At 34.9% G+C, this 22,375-nt stretch overlaps 1 protein-coding gene across 7 annotated transcripts in view; it reads left to right on the top strand.

Annotated features, from left to right (window-relative positions):
- Positions 1-22,375, top strand: part of LOC131691933 (probable nuclear hormone receptor HR38) — a 392,678-nt gene that overhangs the window by 36,815 nt on the left and 333,488 nt on the right. The window lies entirely within an intron of this gene.

The raw sequence follows: 22,375 nt of genomic DNA, 5'->3' as shown, positions 1-22,375 counted from the left end.
GAATGAAAGATTGTCTCACTATTCTGAAATTACACGTTTAAATATCCTTGTAGCAGATTGAATTCTTGAAACTGTATGCCTTAGGGAACAACACATCCGACCACCAGGCCTACTCACAATCTTGTTTGCGTCTAGCTCGGTATCATTCTAATTTATGCCCAATAATTTCAATTTGTTAAGAGATTACAACTGCTCGTAGATCCAAGTGAGCAATGATTGAAGTAGATCTGTTGCGTTGCTATAGTTATTACTGGAACTTTGCAAGTCAACGCAGTGAAAAAGGGGTGTAATTATAAATCAATGCTTGATTTATGTTAATGATTGTGTTCGGTTTAAAAGAAAATATCCATGTGTGACATTCTACATACACACATCAACAGACTAGTAATACTTGCAAACAAATGCGTCACGTTTTACATTTCTTATAAAAGAAATGTATAGAATTCGCTCAAACTTTCAAGATTTTTTCCGAGGCCCGGAGGGCCGAGTCTTATATACCAATCGACTCAGCTCGACGATTTGGGACAATGTCTGTGTGTGTGTGTGTGTGTCTGTGTGTGTGTGTATGTAACGGACAAATTCTCATTCGTGTTTCTCAGCAATGGCTGAACCGATCTTATCCAAACCAATTTTAAATGAAAGAACTAAAAAACAGTATGAACGCTATTAATTTGTTTTTGATTCTGATGTTTAGTTTTTAAGATATAAATGTTTGAATGCGTAAAAATGGCGTTTTTTGCAGTTTTTTTAAATTATCTGCAGAAATTGACAATATAGATTACCAATTTATATGTTTTTAGATAGCTTTAACGAATACCTTTCGAACAAGCTATAGATTGTTGAAATCGGACTATTATCAAAAGAGATATTTAACATTAAATGCGGACGAAAGATTTTTATCATTTCCCATTGCCAGAAATGTGACCAAAAACATGTAATCTATTATTAACGCCAAAACGGCTTATTTTAGGTCAATTGTATCTTCGGAGAATTTAATGGAGGTAATATGCCCTTTCTTTTGGTATTGTGCTTTTGCTGATTAATCCCCCTATGAGTGAGATATTTTCTCAAATTTTCTTGGAAGTGATTATAACGAAATGATGCCTTCAGCAAATTTGTAGCTCTTACTTTTGCGAATAACTTTACTGAAGACTTCAAATATCTATTTTGAATACTTTAAAAGTTATGGCTTGTTGTTTGTGGATTACTCTTCGTCGCCTATTTATTGTTCAATATAGTAATAATCCATTGAAATAAGCCAAACATTATTTCGATAAATCGAATTTTGTATTTCATTTTTCTATCTACAACCACTAGAAATAATCACCGAACACTTTCAAGTTGTCTGGAAGGAACTTGATAACTTATCAGTGCAAAAATGTACATTTATGCGAACCTTCTGACTGCAATTTTTCTAACTTATGACCATCGGATAGATCTGAAACCTTTCGGAAAATGAAAAGCGAAATAAATAACTCCAAGCAACGACGTAGCCAAAAGAAGGTTTTGGGGTTTAACACCATACAGCCCCCCCCCCCCCACACCAAAAAAAAAAATTGGATTGGAGTTGAAAATTTATTGATGCAGACTGATTCAATTCAATATTACAATAACATTATCTGATCCGTAGATTGATATTCTGTTGTTGTAAACATCATGAGGACTTTTGATAAATTGTCGGAATGGGGTCCTGATATGTAACTGATCTATTGATCTTGATTTCACAGTTGTCTAATAGCATCAATATCAAATTCCTGCCTGAAAACATTCCAATAGAAAATTCCAGAGTTCTGTAATCAATCATAATCCTCAGATTTATTTTCAAATTTTCAGCTTTTTTCCTACACAATATTACAAAAGCTTATTAAACAATTTTTCCTAATAAGTTTGTGAAAATTATAAACTATTTGAAATTTTTTAATAGTTTTATTTTTTATTCAACCGTGATTTTTTAATAAATAGTGACCATCGCTTCACAACGTAGTCTATTTTTCATGGCTTGCGGTGAGCACGATCTCTCGAATTGCTGAACTGAAAAGTATGGAATAGAAATTAATATTTAGTATTCTTTACAGACCCGCTGGTGCCCTAAGACGATTTCGCTAGATTTTTAAAGCACTGTGCACTAGGCTGCCCAGAAAAATGATGAATTTTTGAAAACTCAATCGGCCCACCCCTGAGTCGATTCCTAGTCCCACCAGGAGTACTTGTACCAAATTTGAAGCAAATCGGACAAGTCTAACTACCGGACCAACGTGCCTGAAGTTTATATTGGATTTTTCAACAATTTACATGAAGAAAACTCACTAGATCGTATTTTCGCCGCTAGGGGGCACTGTATGCATTGTATTATCACTGTAAGTGAAAATAAGAAAGATATTTTAATTATCTACAACTTAGTCGAAGACTGCTAGTAAATCCGGCTATGTTAAAAGAAGTTATTAAACTTTTAACGAAGTGATGTCTGAGTCAGTTTTGCATGGGGCCTAGCAGTGCATGGTTGTGTATCAGTACTCGACTCCCGCGAACTATATATTTTTGTGAAATAATGGTTAGATTTAGCCGAATAGTATGTTTACAAGAATTATAGTAAATAATACGAGTTATGTTTTGGTTAGAAAATTTTAGTTCCACCTGTGACCGCATAGAGGGCGCCACTACTAACTTTTCATAGAAGAGAGATAGAGTATCAAGATGTTCAGAAGAAATACTGAAAAATGCCTGTTCTATAACTTTGTAGAAGACACCAAATTTCTATCTCTCTCCGTTGAAAAGTTAGTGTTGGCGCCCTCTATGCGGTAACAGGTGGAACTAAAATTTTCTAATCAAAGCATGACTCGTATTATTTACTATAATTCTTCTGAACATACCATTGAGCTAAACCCAACGATTATTTCACAAAAATGTTTAGTTCGTGTGAATCGAGTACTGATACACAACCACGCACTATCAGGCCCCATGCAAAACTGACTCAGACATCACTTCATTAAAAGTTTAAAAACTTTTTTAAACAAAGTCGGATTTACTTGCAGTCTTCGACTAAGTTGTAGACAATTCAATTATCCTTCTTATTTTCACTTACAGTGATAATACGATGCATACAGTGCCACCTAGCGGCGAAAATGTGTGCTGGTGGGTTTTCTCTATGTAAATTATTGAAAATTCCCATACAAACTTCAGGCCCGTTGGTGCGGTAGTTGGACTTGTCCGATTTGCTTCAAATTTGGTGCAAGTACTCCTGGTGGGACTAGGAATCGACGCAGAGGTGGGCCGATAGGGGTAATTTTTTCCTGTCACCCTACTGTGCACCCAGTGCATTAACGCAAGTGACGGAAGGTTATCGAAAAGTTTCGTGAAAATGAAAATTCCACTAATGATGATGATTTTCCCAAACGGTTCGTTTTCGTGTGGTTTTTATTTGTTCTTTTGCATTAGGATTAGTGATAATAATTCAAATCAAGAATACTACTGGGAAGTCACCTTTAGAAAAAGTCGATGTCGAAGTAAAATTTGAAACTATGCACGCATGTACTTCAGAGATAGCGTGATATCAGGAGCTGCGATTTCATTTCAACGCTTTTTTTGTGAAAAGGGCGATACTTACAAATGTAAACATAGATACATGCGAATGAGGGCTTTGAAACGCAACAAATTAACCTAAAAGTTTGGATTCTACGATACTGCTTTCTTAAACTACAGCAAAAAGTACAACAGGCGAAACTGTATTTTTGTTTGTTTATTTAAAGTTTCGCCCTCCACGCTCCATGCAAACAAACAGGGCGATACTTTTTTTGCTAGCAGTTTAGAGGCGAAACTGTTATTTTCGTATTTTTTAGGATTATCAAACTGATACCAGCTGTAAATAGTAACAATGATCTCTATTGAAAAAACCCGGACGAAATCGGTGGTGTAAAACGGTAGTTATTGTAAAAAACGTAAGGGCGATACTTCAATGCTGATAGATGGGACCGAAAAAGTAAACAATCGCCAAAGGGGCGATACTATCATTTTGTCAATTTCAATAGCAAAAACAAATTTTAATTTAATAATTTCAAATACTTTATGAAGTTTTGGGTTTCGATCACTGAATCATGCAATCTAGAATGTAAAAAAATACAATAGTTCTTAAATAGGAAATAAAACCAAGTCTGGAAATATACACTGTTGATTTTCTTTGAATGGTATCACTGCTAGTATCGCCCTTTTCAAGAAAAAGCGTTGATTTCTTAGTTCTCAGTCGCGTTGGAAATTTGAGTAAAATATAAACTTCAAATCGATTCAAAAAAAATCGTTTTTTTTTGTTTCAGTACAATATATAACCCCTTTAGGAAAATACAGTTTTCCCACCACAATATAGATATTTTATTAACAGAGCATTAACAATAATTCGTTGGTATGTCTATTTTATGGGCCATTTTTTCGCTTTCCCATTGATTTGGTTTGAGATTCCTAGCACTGATGTTGTCCTGTGCTGATTTGAGCGATTCTCTGAGTCCTGCCACTATCCCATGTAGTATGTGTTATCAAAAACATCGCGAAGCATCAAGTTCTAAATGCTCTCAAACGATATAATATCCGAAGAGTGATAAGAGTTATAAGAAATGTCTCATCACACTGTTAGGTGGATTAAACACGTTTTTTAAAAAAAACTTCACATATTATAGGTACGTGAGCTGGACGGGAATTGTTTCTGCTGCTGCTGTTGCTGCTGCTGCGTAAAGGGACCAGTTTCGCCAGCCGGGCTCTGCGGGCTAAACTGGCGGGGACATGATTGAGAACATTAATATGATTTCTGGCGTTCAATTAAAGGCAATTGTCGTCAATCAATGAGTGTGTATCGATATGCCGAAGGCGTTTTCTTCGCGTTTCATTCGGAGGTTGTGCGTTTTGAAATTATAATGCACTGGCCCTGCTTGATGGCGTTTTTATTCATGGGAATCGATTTCGCTGGTTCGGTTGGTTAACGGTTGTGAGTCACGCAACGGTACGAAGCTGTCTAAATTTTAAATGTGCTTGTAGGTATGTCTTAGAACTTTTAGAGCTCTATTTAGAGCTTAAGGTTGGGTGCTTCAGGGAGGCTTACTAATGTCGCTCTTTTTCGTTATTTATTGTCCGGCATTACAAATTAATCGTTCTGGTTCTAATATTTACCAAGAACATTTGCGATATTCTCTCATTTTTTACAGATTATTGTACTGATGTGTACGACCCACTCTATGGAGTTCAAGACCATTTATAATAAAGATGCATTTGAAGAAAATTCGTGAACTACCTGATAACTATAGGTAGTTCACGAATTTTCTTCAAATGCATCTTTATTATAAATGGTGTTGAACTCCATAGTGTGGGTCGTTGCACATGGAGGTCGTTGGCGTGTTCTTAGTCGACCGTTACCGGTAGTAGACGTAGTTGAACGGCGCTACGCTACAAGTATTTATTTGATTAATTTAATTCAAGCCGCGCGCGATTTTCGAAAAAAAATAGTCAGCATTATGTCGTGCAGTGTTCGATCGTGTTCAATTAGTGATGATCGTTTTTTATGGAAGTGCGAGTTTTGCAACAAATCGTATCACGCGGCCTGTGTAGGAGTGCAACGGCACCAAGAGCATCACATCACGTCTTTTATGATTCCTCTATGCTCGGATTGTCAGCATAATCTTAAAACGGGGATTGACACACGTAAAGTGCTTTTCCAACAGGAGCAGCTCTTTAATTTAATCAAGACGCAAACGGATTCCAATCTTCGAATGGCTGCTGACATCAAAAAGTTGAACGCATTTGGTGAACTGTTCGATAACATTGATCACCAGCTAAAAGAAGCGGTGACTAATGTAAATAATATCACCTGCGCGAAAGTTGATTATGCGGTGTCAACATTATCGCGCACTATGGAAAACAACGCGGTCAATAAGGCCGATGAGCTCGTTGTTTTAAAAAATCATATAACGTCATTATTCAACATATCTATGGAATCCACAAGGAAGCGCATTGACGAGTACGTGGTGGAGCTCACAACTGACCTGACTCGTGAGCTAAAAAAAATATGCTGCGAAGTTCAAAATTTAAGCGTAATAACCATTGACATGGCGTCTCAATGCAACGAACATACCGGTAACCAGTCGTTTTCTGCTCGTGATGCTCTTGACGAAATAAAATCACAAGCCAGCGCTGTTGGCGACGATATTTTAGACGAAGTAAGGGCAATTGCCGCGACAATTAGTACCCTGGAAACCAGTGTTAATAATGCTCGTTTGACACCTGCGGTGTCTCCCCCCAGTCTGATGGACGAATTGACCGTCGTTTCAAATAAAACTGCTATCTCAGGTTCGCAGCATAATCAAGTGGCAAAAGATGGATGGCGCACACTTGGTTCGAAAAGAGTGTGGCGCTCCGACTGGTCAGAATATGACTTACGTAAACAGCGTCGCATTAAACAACAAAAAGAGAAAGATAAAGCAGCAAAGAGTAAAAAATCGAGAAGAAAACAGGGTACAAGATACAGCAATATCAACAGTAATAACAATAACAACTGCAACAACAAAGATAGCAAGTGCAATAAGAACAGGAACCGCAATAAGTACAACAATAACAATAATCACAACTACAACCAAAATAGAAACAACAACAATAGCAACAAAAACAACAGCTACAAGTCCAATAATACCACCAACAATTTCAATAGAAACAGGCACAACATAAACAATAACGACCACAATGGAAACAGAAACAACAACATTAACAGCAGTAACAACAACAATAATCACAGAATAAGCAACTACAACAAAAACAGCAACAACAACTACAACAGAAATAACAACAACCACAACGAAAACAGAAACAGCAGTTACAGCAACAACAACAACAACAGAAACAGCATTTGCAATAGAAACAACAATGGTCTTAATAACAATCACCATAACAATAAACATCATTGTTCATCTTGCTCCTGTGAACGTTCGTGTTTTCGCCAATTTTAACGCACTTCTCAGAGGCAGACCAGGACAAGCATGACGCAACTGGTAACAGTACAATAGTTTTAAACAATATTTTTACGAATAACGAATCACAACCAACTTCTTCGAAAGCCACTGAAATTTTGGTTTACTGTCAAAATTTTAATAGAATGAGGAGCGCCGTAAAGATGAACGAAATCCATAAGAATATATTAGGCTCCTCATTTTCGATAATTCTAGGTACCGAAACAAGTTGGAATGAGGATATAAAAAGTGAAGAGGTTTTCGGTAGTGACTATAATGTTTTTAGAGATGATCGTGATTTACGACTAACCCAAAGAATGTCAGGCGGAGGAGTTCTCATCGCAGTTTCATCTATATTTAATTCCGATCTTATTGTCTCACCAAAATTCAAAGAATTTGAACATGTATGGGTTAAAGCACATATCGCTGATGAAATCCACATTTTTGTCTCAGTGTACTTTCCACCGGACCTAGCTTACAAATCAACATATGAGATTTTCTTTCAAGCAGCTGAAGAAATAATCTCTAATTTTCCTCCAGAATTCAAAGTTCATATTTATGGTGATTTTAATCAGCGCAACTTAGATTTTATTCCTGACTCTGAAAATGAGAGCATTCTACTTCCTGTCGTTGGTGATAACGAAACATTACAATATATGTTTGAGAAAATTGCATTGCTAGGACTCAATCAAATAAACCATATAAAAAATCAACACAATCGTTATTTAGATCTGCTATTAACAAACATTAATGAAGATTTCTGTGTTGATGAATCTCATTCTCCCTTATGGAAAAATGAAACGTTTCACACAGCAATAGAATTCTCTATTTTTGTGCACAAGAATCATAATTTCATTGATTGTGACTTCGAGGACGTTTTCGATTATAGAAAAGCAAATTATGAAAATATTAAATATAAATTAAGCAGTGCTAATTGGCAGTCCCTTTTAAAGAATCAAGTGAACGTTGAATGTGGAGTGGAGATCTTTTATAATATTTTATGGCAAATAATACAGGAGGAAGTTCCACTCACGAAAAAACGACGAAATCATGCATCCAAAAATCCAGTTTGGTTCAACAAGGAAATTATTAATTTGAAAAATCGGAAGCAAAAAGCTCACAAAATTTACAGAAAACACAATAATCAGGATAATTTGGAAAAATACCTTAACATTCGTGACCAACTAACTTTGGCTATTTCTTCGGCACTAACTGTATATAATGCAAAAACTGAAAATGAGATCAAGTCATGCCCAAAAAACTTTTTTAATTACATCAAAACTAAGTTGAATTCATGCAACTTCCCATCAAAAATGTCTTTAGATGGGAAAGAGGGTGAAACTTCAAAAGATATTTGTAATCTCTTCGCAACATTTTTTCAAGAAACTTATTCTAACTATTCAGACAATGATCGTGACTTTGAATATTTTTCTTATTTTCCTGATTATTCAAGGGATGTTGGTGTCAGTCACATTAATGTTCAAGATATCTTGTCTGGTCTCAATGATCTAGATGCCACTAAAGGCTCAGGACCTGATGGAATTCCACCTGCTTTCATAAAGAATTTAGCAACTGAGCTTACGTCACCTTTATTCTGGCTGTTCAATAAGTCACTAGAATCTGGTATTTTCCCAAAAGATTGGAAAAAATCTTTTTTAATACCTATTTATAAATCGGGTAAAAAATCTGATATTCGCAATTATCGTGGAATTGCCATTCTGTCTTGCTTTCCCAAACTTTTCGAATCCATCATAAATAAAACCATTTTCAACCAAGTCAAACATAAAATAACAAATTCACAACATGGGTTTTTTAAAGGCCGTTCAACTAGTACAAACCTTTTAGAATTTGTTGATTACTCGTTAAATGCCATGGATAAAGGAAATCATATAGAAGCTCTTTACACTGACTTCAGCAAAGCTTTCGATAAGCTGGACATTCCCATGTTAATATTCAAACTTGAAAAATTGGGAATCGAGATGAGACTCCTCAATTGGATTAAGTCGTATTTAACAGATCGTCAGCAAATAGTAAAATTCTATGAGATGAAATCTGATATAATTAAAGTTACTTCGGGGGTTCCGCAAGGTTCACACTTAGGTCCTCTTCTTTTTATTTTATATGTCAACGACATCTCTCTTATTTTAAAAAACATTAATATTCTCATATATGCGGATGATATGAAGCTATTTTTAGAAATCAGAAATAATAATGACTATAATGTTTTTCACGATGAAACACAAATCTTTTATACATGGTGTTGTAAATGTTTACTGGAGTTAAATGTTAAAAAATGTAATCTCATGACTTTTAGCAGAAAACAAATCACGGCTTCCGTGTCAATTACATTAGGTAATCAAACCGTTCAGAAATGCGATAAAATAAGAGATTTAGGAGTTATCTTAGATAAAAAATTAAAATTTGTGGAACATTACAACACAATTGTTCATAGAGCTAGTAATATGCTTAATTTTATAAAACGCTTCGGATATCACTTTCAAGATCCTTACACAATTAAAACTCTTTACGTAGCATATGTTCGGTCTATTTTAGAATATTGTAGTATTGTTTGGTCACCATTCATAAAAAAACACGAAGTGAGAATTGAATCAATCCAAAAACAGTTTCTATTATATGCATTACGCAAGTTAAGATGGACAGTATTCCCTCTTCCATCTTATGAAGCACGTTGTATGTTGATAGATATTCAAACATTAAAAGAACGTCGGGACTATGCTATGATCTCGTTTCTAAACGATATCGTCATGCAGCGTATTGACTCATCTTACATTTTGTCAAAATTAAATTTATATGCTCCTACTCGTCAATTACGCAATAGAAATTTGTTCGCGATAGGTCATCACCGTACAGACTATGCTAAATTCGGACCACTAAACCAGATGATGGCTGTGTATAACGAGCATTGTGAAAGTATTGACCTTACCATGCCCCGAACAAGTTTAAAACAGTTTTTCAACTCTTTACGGCATCATAGTACATAGAAATAGTTTACAGGATAGTATATAAGCAATTAATATTTATATAATGTAGTCTACATTTGATTGACGAAATAAATAAACAATCAAATAAACATCAGTACAACAATCTGTAAAATTAATTTGAATCATCTTTTGATAGCATTGGATTTGCTCCAAAACATTATACATGATATTGTAAGAGTATTTCTTCACAACTCTGGTAATTAATTTGTGATATTCTTCACACAAAATGACGAACACAGTTTGAAACCATAAATAAGCAACAGTAGTTAAGAAAACAAAAGTTTCTTTATCTCGGCAGAACGGTGTTGCTTTTGACAAAATTGCTATTTCCTTTGCAAAAAGTGCAATGATTTGAGAACAGATAGTTAGAATGACTGTACGAAATGATTTAACCACTTTTACACCCTAATGCTCTCCTTAACTCGAGTTTTTATCTAATTCTGGTTCTCCAAAATGTACTCAGAAAGAATCTGCAAGCGGTTGATCAAAATCAGTTTTTCTTAAGTTAAGAAGAGTCGCACGAACCATTTCAATCTGTTTTACCCCAATATTGCTCATGACGAGAGTTTTAGATTAAATTTGGCGTATATGTACCTTAACGAGACGTAGGGATTGACGGTGTAGTCAGCGAGTCAAGTCTGACCGTCGAAGAATTGCTGAAATAAGCAGATACGTGAATGTGACAAACTGCGTGTAGTATTGTCTCATTCGCCACGTGCATATCGATATGATTCATCTGCGGGTTCACCTTTTTGTACCACGGATCATGAGCTGCCCAAAATGTAAAAAGTTGCATCACACCGACACTCACTGTGACACTCACATGATCTCCCGATATGTCCCAAGTACATATTGCGCATGGATCAGCACAAGTGATCTTAATGAACGCACTAGGCATGTATAAATGCTTAAAAGATTTACGCCAGTGATGTAGACTATGATGGCCTCTCAATTTTGCTGAACTTGGCAGTTCTAGGAAAAGAAAGCAGCTTGCTTCCTGTAAACTTTCTAGTAATGGACCAAAGATATCCTCAGTGACGTCTGAAACTAAATCGAATAGTGCTGGTATGAAACAAAATCCCTAACAATCCTTAACTTACAGTGAGAGGCTCAGCTGTTTTCTGCCATTATGGGCAGAATTTTCAAAGTCTTCGATATTTCTGATCCAATCAATCATTTCTAACAGCAATTCTCCCATCAGAAGGAAGCAGTTAACTGCCCAATAGCCCCTCCTTGCAGCGATCGTATCTTTCGATGGCTAGTAGTTCGTCGACTGATGTCAGGAATATAATAATTGTTTTACAGTGGAATTGAAAGAGTATCATTCCTTAAACAGATTCTTTTAAATATTTGATGCATCGCCGTGAATCTGATGCGTTTGCTCTTTGTGAAACATGGCCTACTTGTATTGTATTGTTTCCTTTTATATCCCTCCAAGAGCTCCAAGTTGGACAACGGCAGTTCTTTTATTTTTTCGAAAATTTTTCTGTTCCGGGCTTTACGGTTTTATGAGATTTCAACTCCCTCAGATTTGCATGGGGGTCCCATCTCAATGTTAATAGATCATCCCTGATATATAATCTTTGCGATTGTTTGAATATGACAGTTACATTGGACCTAGAAGGTAATCCGAAATCCCAACGGTAGCGACCATGTCAATAATTGTTTCAATAAATAACGGTACAAGCCGCGTGGACTCGATTAACACTCCGGAAGTCGCGCAAATGGCCCACTGAATGAGCAGCCGCTGGTGCGCTAAAACGATTTCGCTAGATTTTCAGAGCAGCGTGCACTCAGTGCACTAGCGCGACTTCCGGAAGGTTAATGTTTCGTAGAACCCGACACGAAACATTGATTGGAAGAAATATGACAGTGAGATCACGAATACTATCGGCAGTACGGTACAGAAGTTTCTTTCGAACGAAGAATACGACTTCCTCGCAGGCTTGATCATTGATGCAGCGGTTCAAGCCCAGGAGAAACTTGAAAACGATTTTGGACAGCAAGTTTAAAAGTTCGCTTGGCGTGAAAAAAGCGGTTATTGCTAACGGAATTCGTTATTGAAATGTAACTATCGAAAGCGAGAAATGTACGACGTGGTGGGTTTTCAACCAGGAAGATATGTCCAGAAAATTGTGCGCGGCGTATCCCCGGTAAACTAAGAAAATGACTTACCTGTTTCATTGATGGAATTCTCATTTGCACTCCTGTTATGCAAGAATAGGTCAATTCAAGTAATTGGAATCAAATTCAACTTATTGGATAATTTGCTTGACCCCGCAAAAAGACGCGTGTTGGATTTGTTCAATAGGTTTCTTGAGCAGAACATTGTTCCACGTGGCTAGAGACAGGTGAGACTGATTGCTATTCATAAACCGAGCAACCCAGCCTCCGATTACAAATCGTATCGGTCGATTGCAATGCTTTCCTGTATCCGGAGAAAATAATCTTAGAAATCATCATTGATTGCAGCAGTTGCTTTGTAAAATTAGTTAAACTAGCATTCTCCAAATATTTTTCAGCCATAAAATTATACTTGGTAACTTTTGAACTATGTTGGATTGGTGCGAGGTGAACAACTTGAATTTTGTACTGAAAAAGTTTAATCCTATTATGAAGCTAGCACTTGGCAATGCCAACATTATTGAAAGCGCGCTGGAGTTGGAGAAAAAGTACAAGCTTTTGTTTATAGCCCACAACATTTTGGTTGAACCTCTTAGGTGCTTTAAATTGACGGCTCTGTTCGAGAAATGTTGAGCCATGTGTGGGAAATTCTACTTTTTCGCTAACGGAGCAAATTAGAATTTGGCACATTTCTTCAATTTACACTTGATAAATTTGCAAACATTTTCTCTGCGACGAAAATCATGGGCAAATTAATATATTAATATGCTTAAAAATATATTCAAGATTATTCTGATTATACTGTTCTATAGCCTCTTGACTGAAATGGGAACTGACTAAGTTAGGCCTGAACTTCACTGATCCTCTAAGTGATTGAATAAATCATAAAATTTACATCTGGTAGCAATATTATATGAAAAATTTTACATTCATAGTGTTGAAAGGGTTGGACTTTCTTCCATAACTGCAGATGGCTTGATAAATTATCAAATGAGCAAATTTATCTGCGCCGTTTAGTGAGGTAAAATTTTTGACCCGGGATTTCTCCAAAGTCCACTTTCATCGAACATCGAAATATATCAGTTGTACTTGGTTAGAATATGCCCGTAATTACTATTTCCTTGTACGGTTTTCAGAAATCAGGTTTTGTTCAGATTCGCTGCACTGTACTATGCATCGCAGTGAATTTTTTTTTAGCAAAATCACGCCCGAAGATTCTGGATCATACTGATCTCGTAGTTTTCTGTCATAGGTTTCACTTCTACGATATTGCCAGATATATTTTAATTTTTTTTTTGAATCTCGCGCGATTCATCTTTGATAACTCTTGAACGTATTTATGAATCCTGGTAAGTTTCATCACTAAGTAAACAATGTGCTAAAGTAATTGAACATAACCGGTCAATATCTAAACAGCTGTGCGTTTCCTATTATAGTACATAGATAATGAAATGTCACCTATTGATTTTTAAATTCATTCATCTGGCACGATTCAACGTGTAAGCTTGGCGAAGTCATGCGTCTTTGATATATTTACAAATAAATATAAAATGAAAGTTATGCAGATCACGCACACGCAACGTATTTTGCCTGATTGTGCTTCCTCACCTAATGCATCTTGGGAGTCATTCACATAAATCTTGCTGCCGTTGTCGTCATTGTTAACGTTCACATGGTGTTCATGATATTTTCTTGCTTGTTTCTTTAATTTACGGGGTCATAACTATAAACCCGCCGTCGTTGTTATTAGCTTCCTTGCTAATAGTGCTGGCTGTTGCTTTTTGGAAGGCGTTTTTAACCACTTTGTAAGATACATTTGGCTGAAATTTGAACCTTCGTATTTGAATAAACTCGATTGAATATTTAGTCATTTGAGAATCCTGATTGACTGTTGCAAAATTAATATAAAAATGATAGATAGAAAAAATAGTTCTATGAGATTTAGGTTCAACTTTGTTAACTGTTTGGAACAATTGGAGGAGTCGATATAGCTGCTAGGCTTTTCTTGTAATTCAATTAAACTGATTTCAAAAGAAACAAATTTCACATAACTTAGGAGAAAGCCTAGTGTCATAATTCTCATTCAGGAAAAATTCGGGAATGGCTATACGCTGAACAGAAATCACAATAGTCAATGAGAAATAAAAGTTTCACTACTGTACGAAAATAGGGAGCTCAATATAAAGGTAGGTATAAAAAGTACCACACTTACCCGAAAGAGGTGTTGCTGGTACTGTCTTAAGATTCTGGAAAGAATTTTAAGTTTTCTTGATATGCGGTTTTCGCTTTTATCCTATATTTTGCGATAAATATTCAATAAATGGACTTAAATTATACGGAAAATATCCGTTCATAAATTCACGAACAAAAGGTCACGATTTCGTGAACTGAACAATTTATGAAAACTGTGACCAAGTTCCTGAAACTAAAAACCACTTTGCCCCGAATGTATGCATGGCGTTACATTAGAATGTTTGGTTAGGGTTACTGTTGTTGTTCCTTGGGCATGTTTGGTTTTTGTTGTGATTCTTGCTCATGATTTGGGAATACACAGTCGACAGTCAAACGTTGTTTATGATTTTAAGAGCTTATTCGCGATTCTTGTGAATTCTCATGACGTTAGCGGGATTAAAGTTCAAGATTTCAAGATCTAAGTCGCGGTATTCGTAATTTCTATTCACGTTATCGTGATATTTTAATCACGAGTAGAGTGATTCATGTTCATGATTTCAGGATCTTTGTCATGATTTTAAATATTTTTGCCACGAGTTGTGTGATATGTGTTCATGATATCAGGATGTCAGTCGAGATTTTCGTAATTTCTGTTCATGTTATCCTGATATTTTATTTTAGAGCTTACATTCAAAGAGTAATGTAACAAATGCTCGTGATATCAGCAGCTTTATCATGGTACTCGTAAATTCTCTTCGCCTTATCGAGATCTATTATTTTTTCGTTACTAACGGTTTTTTACTCGGAATAACGTGACAATATGAACTGGATCATTAAAATAAGACTCATTCGCGATATCTTGTTCTGTGAACTGTACCACGCACGCTATTTGGGGACATTATAATGAACATTATCAAATGAATAACAAGGTTCGACGTTCTAATAGTTCTTTTATATCTACTGCTCATACCTATTACTGGTCGCTAGAAGCTGGGTATTTCATGAAAAAGTGCATGGAACAAAAATTATTCCACGAATAATACTCCAAATTTTGTGAAACAGTTCACGTAAAAATTTCATTACCATGTTGCATGAAATTGTAAATGATTAGGTATATCTTCTAAATATCAAAAGCACGCAAATAGCTACTAGATAGATAGTAAATCATGTATTAGGAATCATGAACCAGTTCACGAATACATGAATAATATTTCATGATTTCGTGAACTATTTCCCGAAAACGAATGGTGAGTTGTGACTATTGAACTAGGTATCATGAACCGGTTCACGAATACATGAATAATATTTCATGATTACGTGAACTATTTCACGAGCACGGATATTGGATCGTAACTTATTAGGTATCATGAACCGGTTCACAAATACATGAATAATATATGATGATTTTGTGAACCATTTCACGAGCACGGATATTGGATCGTGACTAATATATTAGGTATCATGAATTAGTTTACGAGGATTGAATGGATTCATGAATAAAATTCCGAATTTTGTGAAATAGTTCACGAAAAAACAGCCAGAATATTTTGATTTTGTGAACTAATGTTCCTATATCTATGAAAAAAAATCATGAGTCAACCTTTAGTTTTATGAATAATGTTCATAAAGTTGTGAACTAGTTCGCGTACTGAGAATCGAATTAGAAATAATTTGTCGGAAACCGTGACTGAAGTTCACAAAACAAAAACAAATATTTCCATTAATGTAAGCGTTATGCGGGCGTTACTGAAGAGGAATTGAACATAATTATAAAAGTTATGATTTTTGTTCATGGTCCTGTTTTCGTAACGTAATAACGTGATTGTTCCAGAATTCATGGCACTTTATTCACGATTTTGGGAACAATTTTTTCCGTGCACTTGGAGTATTTACTGAATGTATAGTTCAGCGCGATGTTTTTTTGTTCGTTTACTGTCGTGATCCATGTTCTGTGAGTAACGTTTCCGGAATTTTTCTTGAAGGAAATTATGAAACATTCTGATGAATGGAATCTACCCTAAAAGTTATCCAATATTTACCTAAATCTCAACTTTTTTCTCTTTTAAACTTCTTTCTTTTACTATTGAAAAGGATTAAAGGATTCTCAATCAAAAGTTGCAATAAAATGTGTCATTTGTTACAATGACTCGAATTGCCTGATTAAGTTAATTCAAATAGAAAGTTTTGAATTTAACCTATTTTACCAGGCAGGATCTGATCAGGAAGGAGGGTAATTCTAGATTACAATTGCTATCCGCTAGGATGAAATATCTATTTTAATCCAGCTAGTGGTACCCAAGTAGCAATTTTTGTTTCAGTAACTATTTCATAACCAGCTGGTAACAAAAAATAGTTGCTGTTGCAACTGACATCTAACTTCCTGTGCGACCCAAAAAGCCCAGTTTTAGGCCGATTTTCAACATAACTATGATTGAGCAAAACTGTAAAAACTAGTTCCCGTTTCGTTGCAATAACGATTTTAGAATAGCTAAATGAAATCATATTGTTGTCAATATATTGAATGTAGATCGCAACAAGATTACTTAATGATACCTTTTTGTCGTTCACCTGGTCTGTCAATCGCAACTGAAAAGTAACATATTTTTATGCAACTAGTTATGTTACCAGTGGAAATGAAAATGAACAAGTCAAAATACATGTTGATTATTTAAATATGAACAGTAGCGTCATTCTTCATATCAAAAATTGCCAAAGAAGCATCAAATTTAATTGCGCATCAGAGTCTATCGAGTGATATTTTATTCCACTTCTTATTATTTCACGCGCTCTTGGTGAAACCAAGTTATAAATAGTATTTAAAAACAATTTTTCAAGGGGAAACCGAATCATATTATAAATTCAATGTTATTCAATAAAACACACAATAATCATAAATCAGGAACATAACTTGCTTTAACGGTAGACTTTTATAAATGTTCGAGAGGCGGTTGAGGTTTTATTTCCAATACAATAGAAAATGATGCATATAAACAATATGGCTTTCAAGCCATACAGGGCCAAATTTTGGATGTGATTTTGGTGAATACGAAACAATGCGCTTTTCGAACAAATTTGTATCAATGAGCAAAGATTTTTATTTGTAAACAACTATTATTCCAGCATACGTTTTGTCTTCATCGAACAATTTTCAGTTTACATCGAAATATACCTTTCCTTAATATGACCCTGTACTATACTATTTTTGCTGAAAACGATCTAGTCGCATCCTTGTCATACGCACGTATCAGGCACATGTCATCGTTATACCTTGAATCTCAAACTCACACGTATTTATGAAAGGCATTCGCAACACTGAATTGACCAATTCATAACTTAAGTTCAGCAAAATAATAATTAAGTTGTATTTTTGTTTGCATTACGTTGCGAAAATTCTCTGATGACACTTCATGCGCTACACTTCATTTTATACAGGCGTCGAACTGTACGGTGGCGCCAACTATAACATGTTCGGTGTATCGGAAAAATGTAAACATGTGACATGTATGATTTTAACGAGATCTTTCTGTTGCCGCAGTAGTAGCATTAATATCAATAGTTGAACTATTGGGCTATACTGCGAAGCACAGGGAAATATTATTACAAGACAATAAAAATAAATTATTTCCACTAAAATAGGAGCTATTTTAAATCAACGGCAAATCAAATGTATTTATACTTGCGCATCTTATGAAAATGAATGGATAGGAATAAGGACTGAATGGTTATAGGAACTGAAATTGGTAATAACGCAACCAGTTCCGTTAGTGAACCAAGAGATTACAAATTAATAAATAAATTTAGTCGCCATTTTGATATTTTTCCTAAAAATAAAAATTGAGAGTATTTATTTGCTGCAATATTTTTATCCATAGTAATACATTTATCGATAAAGGGTGCTTTCAACGTTTTATTTTTATTTTGGATTATTTGACGACTGAGTTGACATGTGATCAATCGACATTGCTCTTTTTCAATATGATTCATCTTCGAACTTGGTTTCAATAAATCGATGGTCCGGCCGTATGACTTATTACACCACTAAAACTGAAACAAAAGGTGTTGCAAACCTAGTACGGTAATATTTACAAAAAAAGCAGCTCTCTACATAGTTTTTTAAGAAAAAGACAAAATTTATAGGGTGCCACGGATTTCCTAGGATATCTTCAGGCCACTCATCATACCGACAACAGGGTTTTGTTTGTTTTTCATACCAATTTAACCAAAAATTAGCCTTGTCTAAAAAAGTAATTGTTTTATGTAAAATATCAAAATTTAAGAACGTAGTTCAAGCGTAGATTTTTTTCATGAAGGCTGCAATAAAAAAATTAAGGCTACTACACCAACTCATTTGGTAAATAATCTCAATTGTAAATTAACTGCAACAAAATACCCATTACACCGCCGCACGAATTCGAAAAAATGTTTTAGTGGAACATTTTTAAATACTGTTTGTTGGAAAAAGCCTACTCAAGTCTTCGAATGTAGAGTGGGTCTAAAAATACCGGAACTTTTTCTACAAGGTTTGTTGACGGTCCCTTTCCGGGTGGCGTTATCAAGAAATTTTTGCATTCATTGACAAAATGTCATTCAGCAAAACAATTACAAAAAAAAATATTTTCAAAATTGACATATCATGGACTAGTATTTTCAGACGCTTCACATATTAAACAAGGAATTTGCTAAATAGTATAACTCCTAAAATCACGTTATTTTGTTTTCGGAAGGTAATCTAAGTAAATGATTTGTTTCAAATTCATACTTCTTGTTCCGCCCTTCTTGTTCTTAGCTACAAAATTATTTTCTAATATATTAATTATTTAATCTGTGTGGAAAGGATTTTATCGTTTCGTTTAAATTCAGCGATAACATACATGCTGTTTGTTTATATTTTTCCAAAACACCGAACATATTATAGTTGGCGCCATCGTACAGTTCAATGCCTCTATATTGTCAAGTGGAGCGCATGAGGTGTCGTCGGTTAATTTTCGCAATGTAATACCAACAAAAATACAACTTATTTTTCGTTTTGCAAAGCATTAGTTGTGAATTTTTTGATCCAATGTTGCGAAAGCATATTATTAATACATGTGAGTTTGTGCTGAAAGGCGAAATGATGCTATGTGACGGATACATGCGTATAACACGAATATGACTTTGTAAACTGAAACGTTTTCAGTGAGAATTTTGGTGTTGGACAAATGTGTAATTGTCAAAATATATATCACAAAATCAAAATCGTAACTAAATTGCAACAAACTCTGCAGCATCAGTAATCATTTCGGAACATTAATGAACATGTTATAGCTGGCAACATAAATGACTATTTGGTGACAAAAGATGTTATTAAATAATCTTGATGTAATCTATGTTCAACCACTGCAACAAAAATAACTTTATTGTTTTCTCGTTGCAACATAGTTCGGACTTGGACGGTTTGCTACTTGGGTACAATGTGTCTTTCTCATTTGTCCAAACCACGATTCCATGGTTATTTTCAATACAATGATGGAAATATATATTACATATTCAGTACGATTTGCAGATACATACAATGGATCGATAGCCAAGATCTTGAGATACTATGTGTCGATATCGAAACATCGCTTGAAACCAGCGGCGGATCAAGGAGGAAGATCTGGGGAGTCCGAACCCTGCCGAAAATTTTCAAGAAATTTTAAACTAGTTTTAATTTTAAAGTAGCTACCCCTCATTGCATACTCCTACCTAAGCCTTTATAGGTAAAAAAAAATAGGTTGACGATTTTCAGAGTGATTGCATAACCTTTCTGTATGAGAAAGGCAAAAATATGCCAAATTTCAAAAAAGTCAATTTTTGTCAATTTTTTTTTCGAGATTTCATCAAATCTCAACGTTTCATGCATTTTTAAAGTCATTTGGCATCAAAAATGCAAATTCGATTTTGAAATTTTCCCTTACTCCCCCCTTTGAGAATTTTTCATTTCAGTTTATATGGGAATTTGCTGTGTGGTCGCACTCTTGAACACGTAACTCCGGAACCGGAAGTCTAATCAATAAAAAAATCAATAGCAGCCGATGGGGAGGTTGTACTTTTCATTTGAAACTAAGTTTGTGCAAATCGATCCAGCCATTTCTGAGAAACAGAGGTGACATTTTTTTCCAGATACATAAACACACAGACATTTTCCGATCTCGACGAACTGAGTCGAATGGCATATGACACTCGGCCCTCCGGGCCGGGATTAGGTCAACGATTTTTAGAGAGATTGCATAACCTTTCTATATGAGAAAGGCAAAAACACATGATAGAAAAAATAAAGTATGTTTGCTATAATATTCAACATATTTGAAAGGTAATACTACGTTCACACTACGAGTTAAAACGTGTTTTATCTTGATGACATTTTTCATGTTGCTAATTATTAAAACGTTTTTTAACTCTGTAGTGTGAACATGGTATAAGAATATCGAATCATTCGGGGCAACATTTTTCTATACTTTCATGTTCATAAAATATCGTTGGCGCCCATGAACCGAGGGAATCTGAAAATATTTTTTTTCTGTTTAAAAATGGAATTTTGTAAACACTTAATTCATCTTAATACACTGTTCAAATAATCCCAAAAAATTTTGTGAGTGTCGACTTGTTATCTAGTTGGCCCCATGCAAATCTAAAAACCAATGAAATGTTAATTACTTTTTCAGAGGATTTAACATCGATTTATATTTTTCTACAACGTTGTAGACAATGAAATTAACCTAGTGACAAAAATGTAAAACCTAGGATTTCAAACAAAAATCTTAAAAAAATATAAAGTTGTGCTGGAGTCCCCGACCGATTATTTTGCGATCGGCTGCAAATGAAAGGAGAAAGTCCATTCTTTTGTATCCTGAAGATTCGTGGATGCCGATTTTTTTTTGAATAAAGTTGTTCAACAAAGATACCGTGAAATAACTTCAAATAAAGACCTTACCATAATTCACATAGTTGGATGATTATGATCAATGTGCGAAACTTCAAGGGTCAACAAGGTGAAAAAATAACTTGAACACGTTTTTAATCTACCTAACAGTGTGATGAGACATTTCTTATAACTCTCATTACTTTCTTCTGATATTATATCGATTGAGAGTATTTAGAACTTTACGTTTCGCAATGTTTTTGATAACACATGCAGAGAAATAAAAACTGAAATTGTAGCTCTCGATATCACGCTACCTCTGAAGTGCATGCGTGCATAGTTCAAACTTTACTTCGATTTCGACTATTTCTAAAAGTGACTTCCCAGTAGTATCTTTGATTTAAACTATTATCACTCATCCTAATGCCAAAGAACAAATAAAAAACTATCGAAACCCGTTAAAGAAAATCATCATCACTGGAATTTTTTTTCCACGAAACTTTTCGATAAATTTCCGTCATTTGTGTTAGTGCACTGGGTGCACGCTGCTCTGAAAATCTAACGAAATCGTCTTAGGACACCAGCGGGTCTCATTCCGAGTTATTTGCGCGATTTTAGGTGAGTTAAATCTGTAAAGAATTCTAAAAACTAACTTCTATTCCATAATTTTTAGCTCAGCAATTCGAGAAATCGTGCTCATCGCAAGTCATAAAAAAAACTGCGTTGTGGAGCGACTAAAGCTATTAATAATTCTCAAATACTTTTTAATTCTTACAACCTTATTAGGGAAAGTTGTTTAATAAGCTTTTGTAATATTGTGTAGAAACCATTTCTGTACTTTCTCAATCCGCAACATATAAGCCCTTAAGTATACCAATTAATTTAGAAAGTCCTTTTAACATAAACTATCGCATGAAAAAAAATTGGAAGAAGTCGATAAAATAACCCTTTTGAAAACTACCAAAAAATTGCTGTAGTTGACTAAATCGGGACATATTTCTTTCTTTATAATAAACTGAAGCTGTTAAAATATTCTTCCCTTCCCTTGATCTAGTCTGATAGCTATGTCTGATTAAATAATATAAATTTCTTTCAAAGGGGCCTTCTAGCGCAAATTTTAAAAAAAAAAAACAATTTTTTAAATTTTTGCATATTTGCATCTTCAAGGTAGGAAAAATATGCTAGAGAAAGGGTTTACTCAAATCGAGCCTTGTTCGTCT

The sequence above is a fragment of the Topomyia yanbarensis genome, chromosome 3, assembly GCF_030247195.1.
Source record: "Topomyia yanbarensis strain Yona2022 chromosome 3, ASM3024719v1, whole genome shotgun sequence".
NCBI classification, from domain to species: domain Eukaryota; kingdom Metazoa; phylum Arthropoda; class Insecta; order Diptera; family Culicidae; genus Topomyia; species Topomyia yanbarensis.
The sequence above is the reverse complement of the archived record's forward strand: the minus strand, read 5'-3'. Positions and strand labels throughout refer to the sequence as shown.